Consider the following 23,665-nt stretch of genomic DNA (forward strand, 5'->3'; position numbering starts at 1 on the left):
CCTGCCTCTGCCTCCCGAGTGCTGGGATTAAAGGCGTGTGCCACCACCGCCCGGCTAATTTGCTATTTTCTTATCTTTTAAAGGATGCTCTCAAAATGTTCACTTCACGGTTTCTATGCTGCTTAGAACAATACAGAAAAATAAATTTACCCTGTAATAAACTACTGGGAAAATAACATATTGGAAGATAAAGGTGACTCCGCTTTCTTCTTTTTCTTAAACAACGCAACTATAATTTCATTTTATTCTTTTTTGTCTTGAAGTTCTTTGGTAAATTTAATATTCTATTCATATTTTTTCTCATGACTCATTACTTATCTATTATTTTTTTTACTTGTTTATTTTTTATTTGATTTATTGAGGAAAGAGTCTCACTCTGCAGTCCAGACTGGACTGAAACTCATAGTGACCCTCTTGCTTCAGCCTCCTGAACTATAGGCCTGAGCGACCTCAAAAATTACTATGAATACATATATACATGTGTATATATATATTTGTAGTACTGGCACTTGAATCCAGAACCTGGCACATACCAGTTCCAGAGCGCTACCACTGAGAATTACCCAAGTCCGTTGCCATCTATTATTGTTTTTGTCTGTGTATATGTAAGTGCACTTTTGCACATGTGTCTTCTTCAATTGCTTACCCATGTTATTTTTTTGAGGCAAGGTCTTTCCCTGAACCGTGAGCTCCATATTCTGGCTGGGTTGGTGTGTTGGTGAGCACCTGGGCTCTCTCTGTCTCCATCTCTCTTGCATTAGGGTTGCAAGCCTACAGTATGCCTGGATGGTTTCCATGGTTTCTAGGGACCAAACTCAGAGTCTCATGCTTGTGCAGCAAGTGTTTTACCCAATAAGCATCTCCCCAGCACGTCTGCCTTTTATTGCCTTAATTGGGTATGTGGGAGCCCTGGAATGTGAGCATAGTAGATTGTTTCAGGTTATATATAGGAGACACCTGAGGTGAATTCTGAGACAGTAGCTGTGAAATGTCTGCTGTGCTTCCGGGAGTAACTTTTGCCTCAAGTCCTTCTCAGTTCAAGTAGGGTGATCTATCTGGACTTTGGTCATACGTTCTCCATTACAATATAAAATGTTTACTCAAATTTGTGCCATTGTTTCTGCAGATTGGAAAAAATAACTGTAAAGTTAAGGGCATATCTGTAGCTTTTTCTGACATTTTCTTTAAATGAATTTCATAGGTCCCAGTCTGCATGGAAACAGTTTCCCTAGAATTCATATCCTGTGACTTACGGTGTTCGTTCTTCTCACATCTGACATCTGTGGTGGGGCAGTCCGTGGCACTGTCGTCAGTTGAAAATGCTTCCTATCAGACTCTGAACGTCAGCACAATAGAGACCCACGTCCCAAACAGAGCCGAAAAGCCATGAATTCTAGAGGAGACCACTGATCTCACATTTTAAAGACATTTGTTTGTGGTACTAGTATTTTACAGCTGTGCTATTTTACCTTGGCTACATGCATGCTTGAAAGAATCAAAATTGACAACAAAAGTAGGTACTTTGTTGCTTAACAAGCTGTTGAAATAATATAGTTTTATGCTTTTTCTTAGAGAATGCATTGCATTCTAAGAAGACTGAGTATTATTTGAGTGTATATTTTTTGGCTTATATAATCATGGGTGCTTTGGAGGCTAAGGGTCTAATAAGTTTAAAATACATAATGGTCCTTAGGACCCATAAGAGGAATATTTGCTTTGTTAGTATTCTAATGTGTTCATAGTATTTGATTATGCGTCTGAAGTCTGTTCTGCTTTCATTTATTTGAGACATAGTGTCACTCACTGTGTGCCCAGATTGATCTCATATTCACTATCTCTTCCCCTCAGCCTCCTGAGTGCTGGGATTGCAGGATTTCTTCACTATCTCCTCCCCTCAACCTCCTGAGTGCTGGGGTTGCAGAATGGCCACACCATGCCTTGCTGCCGTTCTCTTTGCTTTGTTTTTAATGATAGTGATTTATCTTCATGTTGATATTTGGCATAAATATTAATCAGTAATTTAGAAAAGTACCACGTAGTTAGCGATTGTAAATACATTAATTTATTTCTTACGATATTCAAAATAATGAGTTTGTTTCATAGCAAATGATTTGGAAGGTCAGGAAGTTCAACCTTTTGTCCATTTCTGTCTTGTATGGTAATATTTAATCTATAGTGAAACTGATTTTGAAAACTATTGCCATTCTGACCTCTGCCTTGAGTTTTCCTTTGGGCCAAACAGCCGTTTTTACAGCATGACAAAGACATGTCTATTTCAGTCCAGCCTCCAGTCTGCAGCCCCCACCCCCAGGTGGAAATCTTCCAGAGTGCTTATAAAATGACCCTGGTCTTTGTTTCTTCTCTGGGTCACTACGACCTTGGCTAAACCCCTCTAGTTTCTTCATCTCTGAAGTTTGCGGGTTAGGGCTAAAGGTTTCTTGCAGATTCCTCTCCTTACACGTACACAATTCAGAGAATCAGTGAAGGAGAAAGAAAGACTGGCTTAGAGTTGGGAAGCCTGGCGCCTAGGCTCTTCAGGGCTGGCTGTCCTTGTGCAAATGATCCTGGAGTAAGAGAAGCTGTGGTGCAGTGGTGGAATTCGCACTCTGCTTCCTGTCTCAGGGTAATGCCACTTGCTCATGGCTTTCATTATGAATTCTATGCTAAAGCATTTGCGTAATTTAAGTTTTTCTTTGACCTTCATTAATTTAGCTTCTAATATAATATTTCTATTTGAATATCTCAAAGAAGCCCTCAAGTTCAACATGTCCAAAATGAGATTCATTGACTAACCCTCAGCGTCTTTTCATTTTTTGTCATTATAAAGATTATTATATGAATGTTCTCATTACCCTGTCTCTCCTATAACCTCTTCTCCTTGAGTATACACTGCCATCAGGTGTTATTAAAATAGCTATAAAATACTTTGTCTCACGACCATTTGCTCTAGTGTGACTCTAGTCTGAAATATGTTTTTTTTTTTCCTCAGATTTAGTTCTACCTCCTCTTGCATGCCATCTTCTCTTGCTCCACAGGCATATGAAAATACACTAGTATTTTCAAATCTCCTGGCCCTCATGTCACAGTGCTCTCTTTTTTTCTAGCCTGTGAAGTCATTGTCCGGTTGGACCCAGGATATCCTTACCATCTGAAACACTTCCTGCTCTTCATCCATTTGTTCTGTTGAGAAATCATCTCTCCTGTCCACACTGGTTTTCCTTTTTTGCGTCTTCTCCTAACACCATGTTCTCTCCTCTCTGAGGACTTTACTCCATCTGGTATTATAAAGTCATTCACGGTAGCAGTTGGTAATGCCCCTTGACAATCATGTAAACTAGACGAAGACTCCATATGCTCACTCCTGTCATCCCAGATTCAAAGTCCAGCTGAAGAGGTGTTCATTAGATATTTGCTAGCTGGCTCAACAATCATTATAGGTTTTAGTGAGACTATTTGCTTTGATGTTGATTTAGAAATTTACTACACTTTCATGTTTGTGTGGCTTTGACAACATATAAAAATTATTTAGCTTTAAAGCAGGACTTCTTGTAAAAGAACTGCTTAATGTGTTCAATGATATTTTAGTAAACAAAAATACTTTAAGCTTTTTTTTTTTCATAGTATGTATCACATAACCTGAACCATGTAGAATTTTGCCAGGGATCATGGATCAATGGGACTGGTTGGTAAAGGTGACAGCTTAGAGTTTTTGGAAGGTGTGTGTTAGACTCATCCAAACAGAAGGGAAGCTTCTATGTCAGGACAGATGCCTGAAAGTGCACACATTACTCTTGAGTAACCTGTGTGAAAGGGTGCCGTGTTTGGGGAGTGCAGGGGCATGAGTTAAGAGGAGAAGACAGGAGCTGCAACTCCAAGAACTTAGAATCTTGTTATGAAGAAAAAGAAGAAATTAATGTCTTAATATAATAGATTTGTTTTAATCTATTTCTTGATAATTTTATACAAACCCTTCAATGCGTTTCCATCATTTGTTCTCACTTTTTTTGCTCCATCTCTTCCTGTTTTTTTCCCATCCAATACCTCCCCAAACACCTTCCAACTTTATAACTTTTATTCTTCTATAACCATAGAGTCCATTTCATGCTGCCCATACAGCCATGGGTCTGAGCCACCCACTGGTCAACCTAACTGGGACCAGATCCCCTTCACAATGGTTCTGTGGACTAAGGACAACATCTTGAGCATGCTACGCAATTGTTCCACCATTCAGATATACCCTCAGCTCTGTTTGAACCAGGGAAATGGCCTTATTGATGCTTGAAATTGGGTTTCTCTTGAAAAGAGGGCTAGAGAATATCAGCTTGTGTAAAAAGGAAATGGGTTTGTGGTTTGAATTGGAGCAGAAATTTAAGGCAAGGCAGTAAAATTTTAAAAAAAATGATGAATAAAAGGCTTCAGGAATTTATAAAGGGCTTCATGATAGCTCAACAACAGGAAAGGGTTGGGTGATAAGGCCAGCGAATTCAGGGAGGGGATACTGTCAATAGTTATACCCATATTTAGACAATTAGAATTAACATCTTAGGATGCCAATGCCCTCAGACACATTTTTAAAAATGAAAGCGATAGAGGAAGATAATGTATAGTGTTGGTCTCTCCTGGAATAATCAGGGTTTGCAACTAAGGGGATTTATGAGTATATGTACTATAACCCAGTAGTAGAGGAGAATATGTCTTGGAACAAGCAAGTAAAAACAAGGTGAGAAAGTCAGGGGATGCACCTGTGGAACAGGAACACGTGTGAGGAGCAGATGTGGTTCCTCTGGGACAACTTCCATGTTCTGGTGGAGAGTATAACTCACCCGAGTTCACTTGAAGCATCAGGAACACAGAAGGGTAAAGACCTCCTAATGACATGACATGCAATCCCACCATGCCTTGTGATACAGCATGTAGTATCAGGACTGCAAACATTTGAGTGTCAAAAGTAACCCGTCCTCACATGAAGTAACAACTCTCCACTTTCTTCAAAGGGGTGAGGATCTGTGCGGTGTAAGAATATAAAAGAGACATTATTAATGTATTCATGAAGTAGAAGCTTAAAGTCAAGACTTGACCAAACCTCTGATAATATCTGTAGAGACATCCACCACCCACCGTCCCATCACCTTTAGATTAACCTAGCTTCAGAAGAAACACATTTGCTGAGCTAGTGCTCTTTCAATGTCTCATGCCCTTGACATTCAAAAATTCTGTTCCTCTATAGAACTAGACACAAGCTTCACTGTTGGAAGACTTCCATTGCCTTCTGTAGGTTGACTTGGAAGTTATTCTGTTTCCACTGAGAACCGCGGCAGGAAACAAACCAGAGTTCTCAGTTCACTGCAGAGTCTATACGTTTCCATTAAATTTGCATGTAGCAATGCTTAAGGAATGACCCTTGAGATCAAAAGAGTTTGTGAGAATGCCCGTTGACCGTTTTTAAACAAAAGGCCCCTGCAAAGCAAGTCACCTAAGAGGTTTACAGGTGAAATTACTAAAAAGATTCAGGGGAGTCCAAAAGACAGGTGCCTGCTCTAGATTAAGAAGCACTGTCAATGGGGAAGAAAACAGGGAGCAGTGAATAGAGATCCCTAGCTGGCCTCTCTGACTTTCATTTAATTTATCTTTAATTAGTTACCGGAGGTTCTGTGTCACAGACTGTGTCGGGAGCCGCTTCTCTAAGCACTTTTTCGTTGCTACTTTGCTTCTTTATCTGAAACGTTCACAATTAACACACCGCCTTGCAGATGCCTTGCTACCAATGAGAAAGAAAAAAATTGCTGGACAACAATCTTCTCTAAGATTTTTTGTTTTGGGGGGAGAGGGGGGCATTAGACACTGAACCTAAGGCTTCACACATGTGAGACAAGGGCTCTTTCTACCAACGAGCTAGAGTCGCAGCTATCTCTAAAACTGAGTTCAGAGGCTGGAGAGATGGCTCAGTGGTTAAGAGCATTGCCTGCTCTTCCTAAAGGTCCTGAGTTCAATTCCCAGCAACTACATGGTGGCTCACAACCATCTGAAATGAGATCTGATGCCCTCTTCTGGCCTGCAGGCACACAGACAGAATATTGTATACATAATTAAAAAATAAATATTTTTTTTAAAAAAATGAGTTCAGTGTTTTGCACATACTGAGCAGATGCTGTACCACTGCCGTCTTATATCCCCAAACTCTGGAAGCTCTTAGGGTTCAGAAAAGCATCCTAACTTTCTATGTCTATTCCAACAATTTCCTCCCCAGAGCTCTATACTGCCGTTCAGCAAACTTGATTAACTAATGAAGCCAATAAACTTCCTACAACCCCCCCTCAAAAAGTAGAATCTGGTTTATTGCATATTATTGGACACAGAGTAATTAGTCATTTTTATTTCAGTCCTCCTTCTGTGTACCCAGTTTTTTAGTTGACTTGATTTTAGCCATGCATGGGAAACTAGGCAGTGTATGAGCTTTTTAAAAAAGTTGATTTTGAATGTGATAACTTAAATGTGCTCTGTTTCTTTTCCCTTACTTTCTAAGGCTTGCATAAATATCAGTGTTACACAGAGGTGATTGATGTAGGCTTAAACCTGTCATGTGGGTAGCTGTGCAGGTTCACATCAAAAGAAACAAAATTCAAATGGACTTGGGGAGCATGGCTTTTATGAAGGATTAAGCTTTTCTTACATTACACCAAAATGTAATTGGTTCTCAATTTGAAAATCACAGCAGGAATAAAGCATGATGGTGTGCACACGTACGTGATTGCAATACTTGACATTCAGGTTAGAGACTGTAAGGTCAAGTCCTGCTTGGGACCCTTAGTGAGTCTTTTAAAATAGGGTTGGGTACCAGGACTTCAATAGTAGAGTATATTCATAACATGTACAGATGCACAAGCTACTGAACTTGATTCCTCACAAAAAAAACATAACACAAGGTAGAGGGGAAATAATGTGGAAATTTTCTATTAAGCCTGGGCTTTTAAGAGTCTAGAGATGTTCCTTTCTGAAACTGACCCATCCTGGGATATTTTTTTCTTCTGCCCATATTTTTAATAGGAATAGATATCATGGGTTCTGCAAAAACAGGTTTCTCTAGAAAACAACTCTAAAAGATATTTTGTCAGAAATTCTGCTGTTATTGTTTTCCCCTTATAGTATCCTAGGCAAGTTCAAAGCTACAAACAGAAACTTTAGGAGAAATCCACAAGAAAGAGCAATAGGATAAGAATAGTGCTAATACTTAGCATGCAATTAAGAAAAATTGACTCAACAGTTAAGGCTACTGACTGTTCTTCCCAAGGACCTGGGTTTGATTCCTAGGACCACACTGTAGCTTGCTACCATGTGTAACTCCAGTTCCAGAAACTCCAATGCCCTCTTCTGCACCTCTCTGAAAATACTGTAGACCCACACTGTAGATTTCCAGGTCTTTCATGCCCAGGTGGAAACCTGAGGTAGCCCATGTGATGGGTAAGCACATGGGTCTGATACCTTACAGGGGACTTGAGCACAACTAAGGAATGAAGCTGTCTTGCCCTTTGGACAAAGTGAAACTGATGAAGTATATTTCATATTTTCTAAAATCATCAGTCTGTTCCAGGTCAAAGGTCTACACATCATAATGGCCAAGACTCTTGGCATGGCTAACGGGCCCTCTCAAAGTGATAGTACACTGCAGCTATAAATTACGTTCTAAATGTCTGGGACATTCTTGTTGGTTTTGAATGTTCGGTGGTTGTTAAATCTGGAAGCCAGTGTTACTAATCATGTCAACTTTTAATAAAAGGTAAAATCTTAGTGAGCAGGTGGAGGAGGGGAGAGCATAGGTGAAGGCATAAAAGATGATCGACAAAAATCATCCTAGCCAGGAACTGAAGAGATCACTAATCAGGTAAGGTTTTTGCTTCTCTTGCAGAAGACCCAAATTCAGTTCTCAGATCTTATATTAGTTAAATAACAACAGATCTGATGCCTCTGGCTTCCATTGGCACACATAGACACACAGTAACTGTTAGCATGTCGGGTGTTTGCCTTGAACTCACATTCTGAAAGTCACTCTTTCAAATATAATGTTTATATAGCTTCAGCTTTCTAACTGAAGAAATCAGCTTAACTACAGAGAAAGTAATTGATTTACTGAAAGACATTGCCGTTTCAAAGAACAGCTCCCACGCTGACATACAAGATCCGTGGAAGGGTGTGAGGGACCACTGAGTATTGGTCCCCTAAAGTCATCATTCCAATGCACTTTTTGGATCCACAAAACCACATAAAGACCTTTAAAAAAAAAAGGATGGGAAAGAAAGAGATAATCAACTTTTTTCACAATCACATGATTACAGTCTTGTCAAACTATGAGTTAAATATTTCAGCTGGATTTAGTGACTTGGGCCTATTATCTTGCTCCTTACAGATCAGAGACAGAAAAATCTGAGGTCCAAGGTTGGCTTGGGTTACAAGGAGATTCTGTCTCAAGGTAAAAAGGTAAACAGACGGCTGCAGACATAGCTCAGTGGGAGATCATTTTCCCTGGATGCCATTGCCAGTACTGTAGAAGAATTTAAACAGCAAACAGGCGAAAAACCAAACCAACCAGTCAAACAACAGCAAAAGCCCCAGATCACTACCAATCAAAATGCAGAATCATGGAGTCCAGTTCCAATGAACACATCCATAAAACATTCGGCTATTGAAGGTTCAGGGAACATTGATGAAGAGGGGACAGAACGATTGTATGAGTCAGAGAACCACAGAGTTTGTTGTGAGATTGTGGCTTCAAAGAATGTCAGAGGCTGCAGCCCGGAAGTCTCACCAACATGTCTGACCCAGTGAGGGCTGAAGAAGGATGTCACCGATAGACATGGCAAATGAATGGGCTAAAAGCTTCAGCCTTACACAAGGAACTATGGGCAACCAAGGAAAGCTGGGAGTAGATGAGGCGGTTTTCCCTGGAGGAGAACACACCAATCGACCAAATGAAAACATGCATACAAGTAATATTACACAGACTGAGTAGGGTATACTTAGGAATATATATATAGGTAAGTGCATATATACATGTAAGAACAATTAATGAAAGATCAGGTTGTGATTTTGAAGGAGAGTTGGGAGAGGTATATGGGAAGCTTTGGCAGGAGGAAAAGGAGCGCAAAGGTAATTATAATCTCAAAACTGTAATTATGAAAACAAAAGCGAGTGTTTTGTGCCATATTTCAATCAAATATCCAGATAGAATTTGCAGAACTTGAAATGCTTCAAGGATACACTTGAAAAGGCGTCCTTTGGACACAAAGAGTGATATTAAGCATGTAAATATCTTAAGTAATTAAAACGTAGAATTTGTTACCAATTATGTCTTAAAATATAAACAGTTCAAAGGACGAAAAAATACGGCTAAGGAAATATGAACAGGGGGAGATGGAGTGCTTGGGTCTTGAGTTTAGTTTTCATTGCAGTATCACTGGACAACTCAATATTTCTAACTACTGTGCATCAAACAGAGAAATGAGCAACGAACAGAAACTCTATTTCGGCTGTCATTTTCATTCTAATAATGACTTTATTATTACCACACTGTGCTTAGGCTGGGCGTGACATTCCTGTTCCTACTAGATAGTTAATCTGTTGCCAGGGCCAACAAATTACTGACAGTGGATGCAGGGTGGCATCTGTCGTTTTCTTAGTAATCGGAAGGCACTTGCTAGATTTCTGTTTTAAAGGCAAAATATATTCTGTTTTGCTTTTTTTCTAAAAAGCAGATGACATGGTTTATTTTTCCTAATCGTTTCTGACTACCTGTAATGATATCAGAGTCACCTGTTCAGTGGCAGCCAGTGCGCACACTCTAGTTGAGTTTGCATGCTGTGCCCAACTCAGTAGCATTGCCACTGTGGGATAGCTGTCAGTTATGTCCATCATAGCGCAGTGTTCTACCCCATGTTTCCTTAAATCTGGGCAGTTGTTAATGACAATGGCAGTTTCACTTTTCCCTGTCTGATCATCCCCTTGTACCTCAGCAAATATGTCCCCCTTTTCATCACACGTGGGAGCTGAGAGCTGGTCACCTTAAACAGTTTTCTTGTCTTCTCTGTGCTCATCACTTCCTGTCTTGGTGTCTGGACAGCCTCTAACCAAGAGTGCTGCCAATATGGCGAAGGCAATGAGAAAAATCTATCTGTTCAGTCCTTACCTGCTGTTTTCATTTCATTATAGCCATGCCCAAGATCTTCGAGATGCCTTCTAACTTTTAACACTCTTTCATGCGTGCTATCTTTTATCCCCATGACAGAGAGCCATTGAACCTGGACCCTCCCAGTGGATGAGTTCCTTTCTAACTGTTCTCATATCTCATCGTTCGTTTAAAATCATTACATATTGATACCGACTTTCCCCTGTAATACACACTCCAACTTTGTTAGCTGATTTCTTCATTATGATGTCAGTGCTTAGTGCATTGAGCCATCTGGAACATTACTGTGAGAATAAAGCAGAGCGGAGTCAGAGGCAATCTTGAAAATTTGTTTTGGGAGATTTCCCTGATGTTGACATATTCCATTTTCATTTGGTGGTAATCTACTTTGGAAACTGCTTATCGGGAATGCTGCCTTTCCCTTGAAACAGCAGATTTGGAAGCTCACTTCTGTTTGTTCCTTTTAGAATCTCCAAATCCTGCAAATGACAGATTGCTACTGCAGTACCTCTGGTGAGGTCTTGGGGGGGGGTTCTCCTGCTTCTCCCACACGCTGCCCTAGCATCATTTTCTTCTGAATAGACGTCTATATGTTTAGTTTACACTGACTCTTCATTGGTATAGAAAGGAGTAAGAATTGCTGACAGTGTTGCTAATCTGGACGTGTTTCTGTGAAACAGTGAACTAGAGAGCACAGCATCTAAAGGCCACGTGTGCTCTGCTGTGTTGCACTGTCTTTTACACATATGGAAGCGTGTGGTTTTCTCTTCATGGTTCTCATATCTCTGATCCACATGTAGAAGGTTCCAACGATTTCTCTCCTTATCATTCTTGGAACAGACACCACCACTGTGCCCTCTTCTGTGGGCTAACCTGTTCTCACCATCCCCTTTTCTCAATTTCTTTCTGGAGTTATGCTCTTCATTGAATTGCTTGTATCTGGTGATCGTCCCTCATGGATGGGTGACGTGATTTTTGGCACCTGAAGAGGAGCAGTGTTCATCTCTTTAGCCCTCAGTCCCTGGGGTGTAGACAATGTCAATGACGTAAAGAACAATGACACATTTAGATTCATCCTCAGCAAATGTCATTTCTCATTGGTTGGCAATATAAAGAGCCTTCTGCCTTAGTAGGTTATGTGGGTACCTGGTGCTGCCCCGAACTTCCCTACCAGCAGGGAACAGAATGATGGTGGCTGTACTTTGCTCTGTATTGCTGCCTTGTGTGGGTTTCATGGCTGATAATCGGGAAACCGAACATAGTTGTCAAGTTTCTTCAAAATCCCCAGGCTCTTGCAACTTAAGTTTTGTTGTTTGCATTACACTTAATTTTTAGAATATTGAGTACTCTTGTATTTAAATGTGACATTCCTCCAAACCTGGAGAAAGCAGCAAGGCAGTGAACAGACCTGCGTCTATTTCTCATGCTTCAGGTGAGATCACCATGTCTCACAAGACAGCTCTGGCCTTGGTGAATGTGGTCTGGCAGCAAGGGCTGCCAGAGGAACTTCCAGTGTCTCAGATACTTGCACTGAACTAACATTCTGCAAGTATCAGCCTTTAAATGAAATATTTATGTATCTGCATCCTTGTAACAATGGAGAGCGGTTAAATAACTTCCCCACCTTTAAGTAATATTGGTGCCATTTTAATTTAGGTTGATGGAAAATGTAATGAATACAGACCATATTATACCAGGTTAGAATATGGAATCATATATGTGTATATGCTACATAAACCAAGAAGCACATATACATATCGTATAATAGATGTTTTGGTGAAAAATGTGTATAATATTTTATATTTATAATATGAGATTATGGTACAAATATATGTACATATATAAACTGACACAGAGAACAGAAACATACTCCATGATACAGAAATGATATGTGAAATACAAATCTTATGAACTTTGTTTCTTTGCATGATTGCTCTATCTACCATGTCTATCTGATTACCATTCATATATCTGTTAATCAATCTTCTATCTGCAAAATAATAAGATTAAACAGAAGCAGTATTTAAAAATGCTTTGTATATTACATATTATATGTAATGGAACATCTTTAATTATATCATATGCATTTATTTAAATGTATAAATATAATCTCTTCTATTATGAGTAATACATACCATTCTATGTATGATGCATACATTATATATGTATAGATATATCTATTTTAGGGCTCATCCTTATTTTGAATGTTATATTTTTATAATTTTTGAGAATTTCCTTCATACATATAGCAGCACAGTGGGCTGAAATAACTTTCAAATTGTATAACCTCATGATTTTAGCTCACAGAAAGAAAATACCATTTTTCTTCTTAGAATTAAAACAGGAAGCTGACAGACAGTGACTTGGTGACTCATCATCTCCTCTGTGGCACAGGTCGCAGAGATAATTTTTCACCTCTCATTAATTCCAGTGAAAACGTAAACTCCAATAACCATTACAGCCATGATTCAGACTCTTGTGTATCTGACTTTAGATCATCTCCAATGAAGTTCCTCAGAGTTGGCATCAAGCCAATTGTTTGTGTTCACCCTCCTGAAATTCCATGTGCAAGAGCAGCGGTTTCTGTCAGAAATCATCTTGGAGGAAGTTGAGACAGTATGTATGTCAGTCCAGAAGGAGCTGTGCCCGCCCGTGGGAGTTCAGAGTGGAGAGATGCTATTGAGAAGATGAGGATGCTCAGCTTAAGGAGAAGAACGTGGAGACACAGGAATATGAAGGGACTTCTGGAAGAGGTTCTGGGGCAGAAACTGAAGCCTGAAGGAAACAGACAATCTATGTTGTAAATGTGTTTCTCAGACAGAACACCTATGCTTCATGGCTTCTTTGTGAGTTCTACCATATAGTCTGCCTTATGGTTAGCTAGTCCTAAATGTCAATGTGGCATTGCAAGTAGAAACATGGACATTGCCCATTTAGAAGGAATTTGCAGTTGAGTTGGTTGATGGGTCAGAATAGAAGACAGACTCAAAGAAGTTGTGCAAATCATGCCAAACACTTGAAAAGCATATCATGGTGTAAGCGACAGACAGGTTCGCTGGCCCTAACCTTCTTTCATTCCATTCCTGAAACCTCAAGGTCACAAGCGGACTTGGTGACTTTAGAAGGACAATATTTGTGATCAATACATACTCTTAAGTGAGTGCAGACACACACATACGTGTGTGTGCATGGTACTGAAGATCAAACCTGGAGCCTTACTCATGCTAGGCAACTGTTGTATCATTGAACTGCATCCTTAGCCTGAGATCACATGTTTTTACTGCCCTTTTAATTCGGAAGGGTGCCCCTCCTGATGTCTACCAAGACCTGGTTTGCCGCAGGCAAAACATCTGTTTTTCTCCATCTTCTTCCCCAGAGTCAAACATTGCTAATAAAGGGTTAAAATGATTTCCGTGCACAAAGTCTTTTGCTTTTAAAGCTTTTTGCTACTGACCTAGTTCTCTGTATCTTAGCCTAAGCCTGAGAAAACCCAAAAGAGAGTTAAAAATAGAATTAGCATTTTCTTTAAAAGTGTAAAGCATCCTCTTCTTTTGAAGGAGAGTAAGAAGGTTTTCTTTAATATTTGACTCATTTCAACTTCTCTGGAAAGGCAGCCTCCAAATGGACAAACCTCACTGAAGTCATTCTGCCCTGAAAACAATTAAGATCAAATACCAGAAGGCTAAAAATATCGATGTTACACTTTCAGTCGAGGTTATTGGCTGTTTCTCTCCTCCGTATGGTCAGGTGGCCTTTTAGCAAGAGCTGGATGCTGATGGTTGCCAGGGGCTAATGCGGTAAGAGAACAGTAAATAATTCAAAAATAGCTGCTCTCAAGTGCTAAGCAATTTGGCTTGTCTCAGAACTTAAAGGTGTGTGTGTGTGCGTGTGTCTGAAGCTGGTGATAAAGTCAAACCCCCAAACCTGTGTTAATGGGTTTTATCTGTAGGCTTTACTGAACTATATAAGACCTTCCACTTATGTGGCCCAAATTTGGGGGTTTCCTTTGGGTAACAATCTCATCCCAGCCTCATTCTGTGCATGTCAGTGAGGTACTCTAATCCTCTGGGTTAAGGGCAAGCAGAGAGAATGGAGATCAGGCTTGGTGAATCTGAGCCTCATGTCTCATACTTTATCTAAACTATGAACAGAAGAATCTATCTTTGTGGGTTGACTGGCTGGTGTGGAGAAGCATGAAGGTGGAAACCGGAAGTGGAACTGATGTAGGCATGCACATTGTTATTGAGTATACAGTGAAGCTTGGCCCTGACTTTAAACCCCTTGATCCATCTGTGCCTGAAGCTTTTTGGCAGCAAACGAAACAACAACAAAAACACATTTCCTCCTCATAGCTTAGCTTGGGCGTCTGGGAACTAAAGTTTTGAGTATAATTTACCATTTTATGTATCCTTTTTTCTTCAGTTCTCAACTATAAAAGCTATTTGTATCTAGGAACAATCTTGTTTATTTTTGAAAAAGTTTGAAACAGCTTTCAAATTGTATATCCTTGCGCTCTCAGCTCGCAGAGAGAAAACACTATTTTCCCCTTTTCAATTGAAACAGGAAGCTGACAGGCAGTCATAGATCATCTCCTACTGCACAGGTTGCAGAGATGCAGCAAAGGAGGATAGCTTCCCTACTTTCTGTCACCAACCACCTGACAAGGGCAACTCAAGATCGACTTATTTTAGCTCACAGTTTGAGAGTGTTTACTACCACAGAGAGGAAGCTACGGCCACAGGAACATGGGATGTCTGCTCCCACAACATGGACAATCGAGAAGCAGAGAGGGTCCATGGTGGAGCTAAGCTAAGGCCCTCAAAACCTGCCTAAATCCTAAAGATTCCACAGCTTTCCAAAGCAGCACAGCAAGCTGGAGACCAAGTGTTTAAACACAGAACCCTATGGGAGATATTTTATTTCCAAGCCATAACTGATAGCAAGGGACCAATTAGAGCTAACGAATGGTACCCACTAACTTCTCCATTGTATTATTTTAACCAGGTACTTGAGACTTCGCCTTTCCCTCAGATCTTGCGAAGTTGGGAACATAAACTTGAGTCCTGTATTCTTATTCCCACTGCAATTTCATTGGTTTGTCCTGTTCTAAGGCTTCTAGGAGTAAGACCTATGCCCTTGCAACAGGTATCAGAAGCCACCAAGATGTTCAGAAAATATTTGCACAACCAACCTAGCTTTGTATTCACAGCTTATGTTTGCTAAACATAGCCAGTTTCTCGGTCACATTTTGTGGGCATGACATACTGTCGGGTTCTATGAATTCCTTGATGATACAAAAATGGGAGTGTAGATCAGCAGGCTGTACCACAGCGTTCCAGTTACAGCCCGATGGTTGCCCAGTAGAGTCCGTCCCTAAACCTCAGGAACTAGCAGGAGAGAGGCTGGCGATGCAGCCCAGCGATAAAGTGCTTGCTTAGCATGTGGGAGGTCTGGGCTTCAGTCTCTGGAGCAGGAAAATCAGAAGGCAGTGGGAATACAGAAAGTGTTAAAGGTCACCACCAGGACAAGGGGAATGGGAGGGAAACAATTGTTGAAAGAGCAGTGGGAATACCCTCACGCCCATCACTGCCACCCAGAGTAAGGAAAATGATGGGCGTGCAAAAACCGCTTTAGTGGGCAGAGCTGCAGTCCTGCATTCAGTGGGGAGCGGCCTGTGAGAGGCAGCTAGCTTCTTGGAAGTGTGTGCTGTTTATGGTACTTGGTTAAAGAATGGGACTAGTCCATCCTGCGTTCGGCACAGGCTTCTCAAGGGAACACCTTTGTATTATTGCTTTTGGAAAAGTTAGTGAAGAACTGTGAATTTATGATCGCATCTTTTTGGAGTGGGGGCATTAACACTAGTCTTTGTCTGCTCTTGATGAGATCAGTTACTCAGGCATGCACACCCCACTTCAAAACTAATTGGAAACATTCATTTTTTTTTTCTCAATTTAATGAGTCCTGTGAGTATTAACCTATTCTGACTCTTAGTAAAAGATGCATTTAAATGAGCTGGAGAGATGGATCCGTGGGCAAAGTGTTCACCATGCAATCATTAAGACCTGAGTTTGATTACTAATATTCATGTAAAATATATACCTGTAATCCTAGCACAAGGGAAGCGGAGGCAGGGGGATCCTTGGGGTTTCTGATCAGCTGGTCTACCTGAATCATTGAATTTTGCTGGCGGTTCAGTAAGAAAGACCCATGCTAAGCTCTGGCTTCCACATGCATGCACATGTGTAGACATGTGAACATATAGACGTGAACATATACTTACAAACAAACATACACAGACCAACAACAAGAAGAAAAAGAGAGAATGGGATAAGTCTCATTGATCGGAAAATGTATTAGTATTTATTCTTGCTGCTTTGTTTGGTTTTGGGAGTGCTGGGATTGAACCCAAGGTTTGCATGTGCTAGGTACAGTGGGGTTCTCTACCACTGAGTCTCATCCTCAACAACATTCTGATTTCCTGAAGTTGCCTTGAACAAGGTGTGCAGAGATCAAATCCTAGAACCCCAGCTCTCAGCAGTATTCCAGCCCCCGCTTTCTGACAAGCATTGATTGAGTGCCTCCTGATGTCAGCTGTGACTGTAGCCTCTGGACTTCTGTCAGATCAAACCTGGGAACTGCAGGGGGCTGGAGCTGGTGGGAAAGGAGGTGGTCTTTATTGCACCCCACGATCATTGATCTGACAGGGACGTAACAGAAGGAAACCACAACACAGCAGAGACCCACTCCTTCAGCTTCAGCCAACTGCAGCTTTTCATCCCAGAAGGGAGCATTAAGGTTTAATAACACAGGACTGCAGCTCACACAGCTAATTAACAGTCAAGCCCTAAGAAAAATCCAGCTTCCTGAGGCTAAGCTATGCAAAGAAGGGCATTCTGTATTTCAGCCCAGGAAGGAAACATAACCTTCCTCTTTCTAATTAATAAAAGAGTTAATTGTTTGTTTCACTATTCCCAGAGGCTCCTCAACGTCTGTATTGTCTAAAGATTTTTTCCTCTATTCCCCTCACATCACGTTAGTGTGGGACAGCATTCGGATATCTTGCATCAAAATAGATGTTAATTTTGTGCGCCTTCTTCCTGAACCAGTCACACATCTTAATTTAAAAGCACCATTTCTTTTTAATGAGTTTTAGATGCGACTGACTATGGATTGTAGAACAAGAAACAGGAAAAGTGGCCAGTGGGTCTCATCTAGTAAGATGAGGATGTCTAGGAGAAAGACACCCAAGAGCGATGGCTTGAGGACCCACTGTGTGAAGATTAAAGCAAGAACTCGTAGTGTTCCAGTTAATACACGAGTCTGGCTTGTGGGCAGTGAAAAGAAAACAGAAATGAATTCTTTGGCTAGCCACTCACGAGTCCTAAGACCTTGCTCCCTCATTTGCTTGCCAACGCTTGGAGACAGGAACCATTAGAGCGAAAGAGGCTCCTGCTTGTCCTTAGGATCCCTGTTAGTGGGGAGCCCGTTAGCTCCAGAGGCCTGTGTCCAGCGTCTTCCTGCACACAGGAACTTCTGCACACCCCTCCGCTCACATGCAACACACACATGATGAAGGCCTTCATGAGTAATGGGAAAGACTTTTTAGTGGTAGTAAAGAGAGGTATGTAAGATGACCTTTGAATTTTCTCTCCGGATGAAATAAACCACAGTTTATTAGTTCTGTTAGTCATTGGTAGAGTACATGCTACAGGGCTCAGTTTGTTTACATATATTTTCTTGCTGATAGATTAATGGGTTTTTTTTGTTTGTTTTTTTTTTTTTTTTTTACTATGCATCATCAAAAACAACTCTTCCTCTTTGGTAAATAATCTTAAAAAATGACATTATTGGAGTCATGCCAAATAGTGGGCATTGTTGTAATTGACATATATAATTTATTTGATCTCAATTATTTTTCAAGATACATTTACCAGCTTTATTTAATATTTGAGCGGTTTGAGGCTAACAGATAGCTCATCTCCAATCTCTCAGCCAACAGCTGAAGCTCATTTACATCTAAATATTCGGCCTAGCTCCCATGGCCTCTCAATGAATTTAGTGAACATCACACTAAAAGAGTTTTTAAACTAAATACATAAATAAAATGCTGCTTTAAATAACAATGGTCTGGAGAGAAAACAAATTATTTTCTGCAGCTGAACATTCATTTTTCAAACTTTCTGATAGCAAGATAAGAGAAAATACAGAAGTTTAGCAAATTCTCATTGTTGTAAAGCAGAATGTTTTTTAACAAGTTATGAACTTGATATTAGCAACAAATTCTAAAGAAAATCCAGTATTCAATTAACATTAAAACCAATATCTAGAATACCTAGAAGAACATTCTAGAACAGTGGTTCTCAACCTCCCTAAAGCTGAGGCCCTTTATCACAGTTTCACATGCTGTGGAGACCCCCTAACCATAAAATTGTTTCATAACTGTATTTTTGCTACTTTTATGAGTCACAATGTAAATATCTGGTAGAAGACCCTCAAAGGGGTCATGACTCATAGGTTGAGAACCATTGTAACATCTCATCTAACAGTTTTCTTTTCAGACAGAGCTACTCCATGGAATTTGGTGTTTGGAACTTGGGTAGTGTCCAAGTGAAAAGCCTCTTTTGCCAGATGTTTACCTCAAAGGCTTTTGGTCTGAACAACTGTGTTACCATTAACTCCTGCTGTGGTTGCTTCATGTCTGTGAAAACTGACCTCCAGCGACCCCTTACGTGTGTACAGCACACAAGCAGGGCTATTCTATCTTCCCTGTGGATTCTTTAGGCCCTCCAGCTTGTGGAAATAGAACACAGGGTAGGAAGAAATAGAAAAGCAGGTGAGAGCTGAAAGTTTAAATGGCTCTGAAATAAAGCATTCACCTTTCAAGAGAACAGACCCGTGTTTAAAATAGCTGCTTTGGGGCCTGTTCACTTTGTCCCCTGCCTCCTGGGACACACATGCTGAGAGACTGTCGTTCTGCTCTGAATCTCAGGGAGAAAGCCTACACTTTTCCTGGCAGCCGCTCAGACCCTAACCCAAGGCAAAAATGAGACTCGTGCCATTCGGGGGAGATTACATAGCAGAGATGGTGATGGATTCTTTCCTTGCTGTTCACTGTCACCATGTAAGAAGAAGGTCTGCTTCCAATGCAGCATGACCCTTCAGCGCCTGGAATTTCAACTGTTCCTTTTCTTTCTTCAGCACCCTGCCACCAAGATAACAGTTGGGATAATCCACACTGGGTTTCCAAGAGAAAGGTCTAGTATTAAGGCACTGTCTGTCTCCGTCTTCTTCACTGAGACCAAATTCAGCAAACATCGGAAGAATGTTCATGCTTTGAGTTACATAGAGGAGTGAAACAAATATCCCACCTACAGGATACTCCTGACCGTGAGCATGTGAACTCAGTGGCTAGGATGGCTTGCCTCTCCTAGCCCATATAGAATGGAGTGTGTTGATAGCCCTCTTGTAGAGGAAAGCTCTTTTTTAGTCAAACACACTTGTGAAGTAAAGCTTAAAACTTTAAAGTTAGATCTCTAGGTTACCTCACTCAGGATGATGATTTTTTTTCTAGTTCCATCCATTGCCTGCAAATTTCCTGCATTGTTTTTTTAACAGCTGTGTGATACCCCATTGAGTGGATGCACCACATTTTCTCTATCCATTCTTTGGTTGAGGGGCATTTAGGTTTTTTCCAGGTTCTGGCTGTTATCAATAATGCTGCTGTGAGCACAGTTGAGCAAATGTCCTTGTGGTGTGATTGAGCATTCTTTGGGAATATATGCCCAGGATTGGTATAGCTTGATTCCCAATTTTCTGAGAAATCGCCATATAGATTTCCAAAGTATTTATACAAGTTTACACTCCCACCAGCAATGGAGGAGTGTTCGTTCCCCTTACTCCATATCCTCTATAGCATGTAATTTGTGTTTTTTATCTTAGCCATTCTGACACATGTCAGATGGAATCTCAGAGTCATTTTGATTTGCATTTCCCTGATGGCTAAGGATATTGAACAATTTTTTTAAGTGTATTTTGGCCATTTGAGATTCTTCTGTTGAGAATTCTGTGTTTAGATTTACACTCCATTTTTTAATTGGATTATTTGGTTTTTTGATGTCTGGTTTCTTGAGTTCATTATATATTTTGGAGTTTAGTCCTTAGTCAGTTCTGGGATTGGTAAAGTTCTTTTCCCATTCTGTAGGATGCCATTTTGTCTTATTGACAGTATCCTTTGCTTTACAAAAGCTTTTTAGCTTCATGTATGATGTCGGATTCCCTTCTGTATGCTGTGAATATCATTGGTTAATAAAGAAGCTGTTTTGGGCCTTTGATAAGGTAAAAAAAAAAAAACCAGGCAGGGAAAACTAAACTGAATGCTAGGAGGAAGAAGGCAGAGTCAGAGAGAAGCCATGTAGCCGCTGCTGGAGACAGATGTGCTAAAACTTTGCTGGTAGTCCACAGCCTCATGTCAATACACAGATTAATGGAGATGGGTTAATTTAAGATATGAGTTAGCCAGAAATACACTTAAACTATGAGCCAAGTGGTGATTTAATTAATACAGTTTCTGTGTGGTTATTTTGGAGCAGAGCAGCTGGGAAATGAACAAGCAGCCTCCTTACAACACATGTACTCACTTATACGTGGATATTAGCTATAAAGGATAACTACACTACAATCTACAGCCCCAGAGAGGCTAGGTAACAAAAAGGGCCCAAAAGGAACACATGGATTTCCCTGGGATGGAGAAATAGAAGAGATCTCCTGGGTAAACTGGGAGCAGATGTGGATTGGAACGAGGGATGGAGTTGGGGTAGGATAGAGGAGGAGAGTAGTAGAAGAGATGGAGGGGGTGTTTTCGGGTCAGGTAGAAACCTGGTGCCAGGGCAACTTCCACGAATCTATAAGGATGACCCCGCAAAGATTTCTAACAATAGGTAGCCTGAACTGGCCATCTCCTGTAATCACATTGGTCTACCCTAATTGTCATCAAAGAGCCCCATCCAGTATCTGAGGGAAGCAGATGCAAAGATCCATAGCCATGCACTAGGTCAAGCTTTGAGAATCCCATTGAACGTGGGGGGGGGGATTATACAAGCCAAGGGAGTCAAGGTCATCACAAGGAAACACACAGAAACAACTAACATGGGCTCAGAGGAGCTCACAGACACTGGACTGGCAGCTAAGGAGCCTGCATGGGTCTGACCTAAGCCCTCTATTTAAGTGTGACAGTTGTATAGCTTGCTCTACATATGGCATTCCATCAGTGGGAACAGCGCCTGTCCCTGATGTTTTGGCAGACTTTTGGGAACCTATTCCTTATACTAGGTTACCTTATCAAGCCTTAATATGAGGGGAGGAGCTCAGTCCTACTTCTGCTTGATATGCCATGCTTTGTTGACACCCATGGGAGGCCATGGTTGTCATGGGAGGTCTCTGAACAGAAACAGAGGAGGAGTGGACGCTTGCAGTGGGGGTGGAGGCAGATGGAATGTGGGGGGAGGAAATAGAAGGGGAGGAGAGAATGGAAGAGGAGGAGGGAGGGAGAAACTGTGGTCAGGATGTAAAATAAGTGAATAACTTAATTAAAAAATGAAACTATCTTTACCAAAATATTACAGCCTTTGCCATGCTGGTATTATTCTCAGTCTCTACAGGACTACAGTGTTTCCCCCAGAAAATGTGCTTCATAAACTACTGTGTTTATAGGGCAAAGAGCTTTGAGGAAAATGTGGACTGTGTTTGTTTTATCTTCCTCTTCCGAAAACTGAAGATATTAGCAACCTCAGGAGACAGTACAGTGAGTGTGGATTCCAGGGAAACAACTTTGGTTTTAGGTCGTCTATTTTGATAAAGCTCCCATGTGAAATGCTCTGATTCTTCAGAACTATTAAATTCCATTAACGAGATTTTAGTAGTTTGTAACTTTCTTACCTCACTCGCTCAGATCAGATTTCCATCAGTAATCCGATTTGGGTGAGGAGCCATGAGGGACTAGGCTAAATGAAAGCCACATGGATTCTTGGGCATCATGTCTTCTGTTTGTCTACCCAACATCTGAGACAAAGACAGAGAGATTGGATACAGCCAGCTGAGGAGTTTACATAATTGCTGTATGCTGTCTGTGATACCCAGCTTCACTTCATCTAACTGCACATTCACCTAAGAATATGTGCAGGGGCATGGAGAGGTGGCTCAGTGGTTTAGAGTTCATACTGCTCTTGCAGTACCGGGGTTTGGTCCTCACTACCCAAGTTGGTAGGCTCACAGTCACCTGTAACTAAAGCTTCAGGGAAAGCCACACTCTCATCTGAACTCTGCAGGCATTTGCACTTGCCTGTGCATGCTCCACCTCTGCATGTATATGTATATATGTACACAGATACATAATTAAAAATGGAATAGAGCTTGTAAAAAGATTAAGTGTTGATTACTGTGCGTGAGAAAGAATCCCTTCATTTTTACAGAAGATGGCTAGTGTTCTCTCTTTTTGAGACAAGTTTCATTTTGTAGTTCAGACTGGTCTGAACTCATGGCATCCTCCTATCTCAGCCCATGACTATAGTTATGAGTTATCATAGATAACCAGAAAGTGACCTTCCAGTAAGGTTTTGAGATGGTTGTTGTATTGGTTATGTTTCTCTTTCTTTGACAAAATACAGCATAAAGAAGGTGGGTTTAAAAAAAGATTCACTTAATATTTTTTTCATTGTGCATAGAGGTGTGAGTGTGTATGTGTATATGTGTGTGTGTGTGTGTGCATGTGTGTGTGTGCCACTGTACATAGGTGCTGGGTACTGAATTTGTGACATGTGGAAGAACAGTAACTGCCCTTATTCACCGAGCTATTTATTTTGGCTCACAGCTCAAGGGTGCATGTTATAGGAGGCTAGGAAGGGTTCCAAGAGCTTGAGACAATTGCAATGCTTCTTCCAAAGATGACTGCTGCTCAGTCCCTCCCTCATTTTCATTCAGTCCAGAACTCCAGTTGGGTTGCTTACATTGACAGCTAGTCATCCCACCTCAATTAACCCAGCCTGAAAGTCCCTTACAGACATACCTAGAAGTTTGTGTCTATAGTGTGTTGCGGGAGGTCCTTCCGTTCTTCCAGCCAATAGCCGCTGAGATACCAGCCCATTGGGGCGTGGTCTCTCTCCCTTTAAAAAAGCGGCTACTTCCCTTCTCGCTCTCTCTTACTTCCTGCTCCGCTTCAGGCGACTAGACTCCCTGATTGTCCAGAGGGCTGTTGTCTGGGACGGTGATCTGTAAGTTTTTTCCTCTTTAAATAAAGAACCATTCTAGTAATCATAATTCTAAACTGGTGTGGGATTGTTTTTGACTTACACCTTCGCCTTCAATAGTGATTCTGCGTCTCATCGTATCAGCAGTCAGGGTTATCCAGAGGATAATGCCAGCAGGTATTTGTCCAGTGACTGACAGACATGTAGGTGTTTATTGATAGAACAAAAATAGAACCATGAACAAACT

The 23,665-nt window shown here is 40.9% G+C and overlaps 1 protein-coding gene across 3 annotated transcripts in view; it reads left to right on the plus strand.

Annotated features, from left to right (window-relative positions):
• The window catches only part of Rgs7 (regulator of G protein signaling 7), a 368,440-nt gene that overhangs the window by 203,234 nt on the left and 141,541 nt on the right, over positions 1–23,665 (plus strand). The window lies entirely within an intron of this gene.

The sequence above is a fragment of the Microtus ochrogaster genome, unplaced genomic scaffold (genome assembly GCF_000317375.1).
Source record: "Microtus ochrogaster isolate Prairie Vole_2 unplaced genomic scaffold, MicOch1.0 UNK35, whole genome shotgun sequence".
Classification (NCBI taxonomy): Eukaryota; Metazoa; Chordata; class Mammalia; order Rodentia; family Cricetidae; genus Microtus; species Microtus ochrogaster.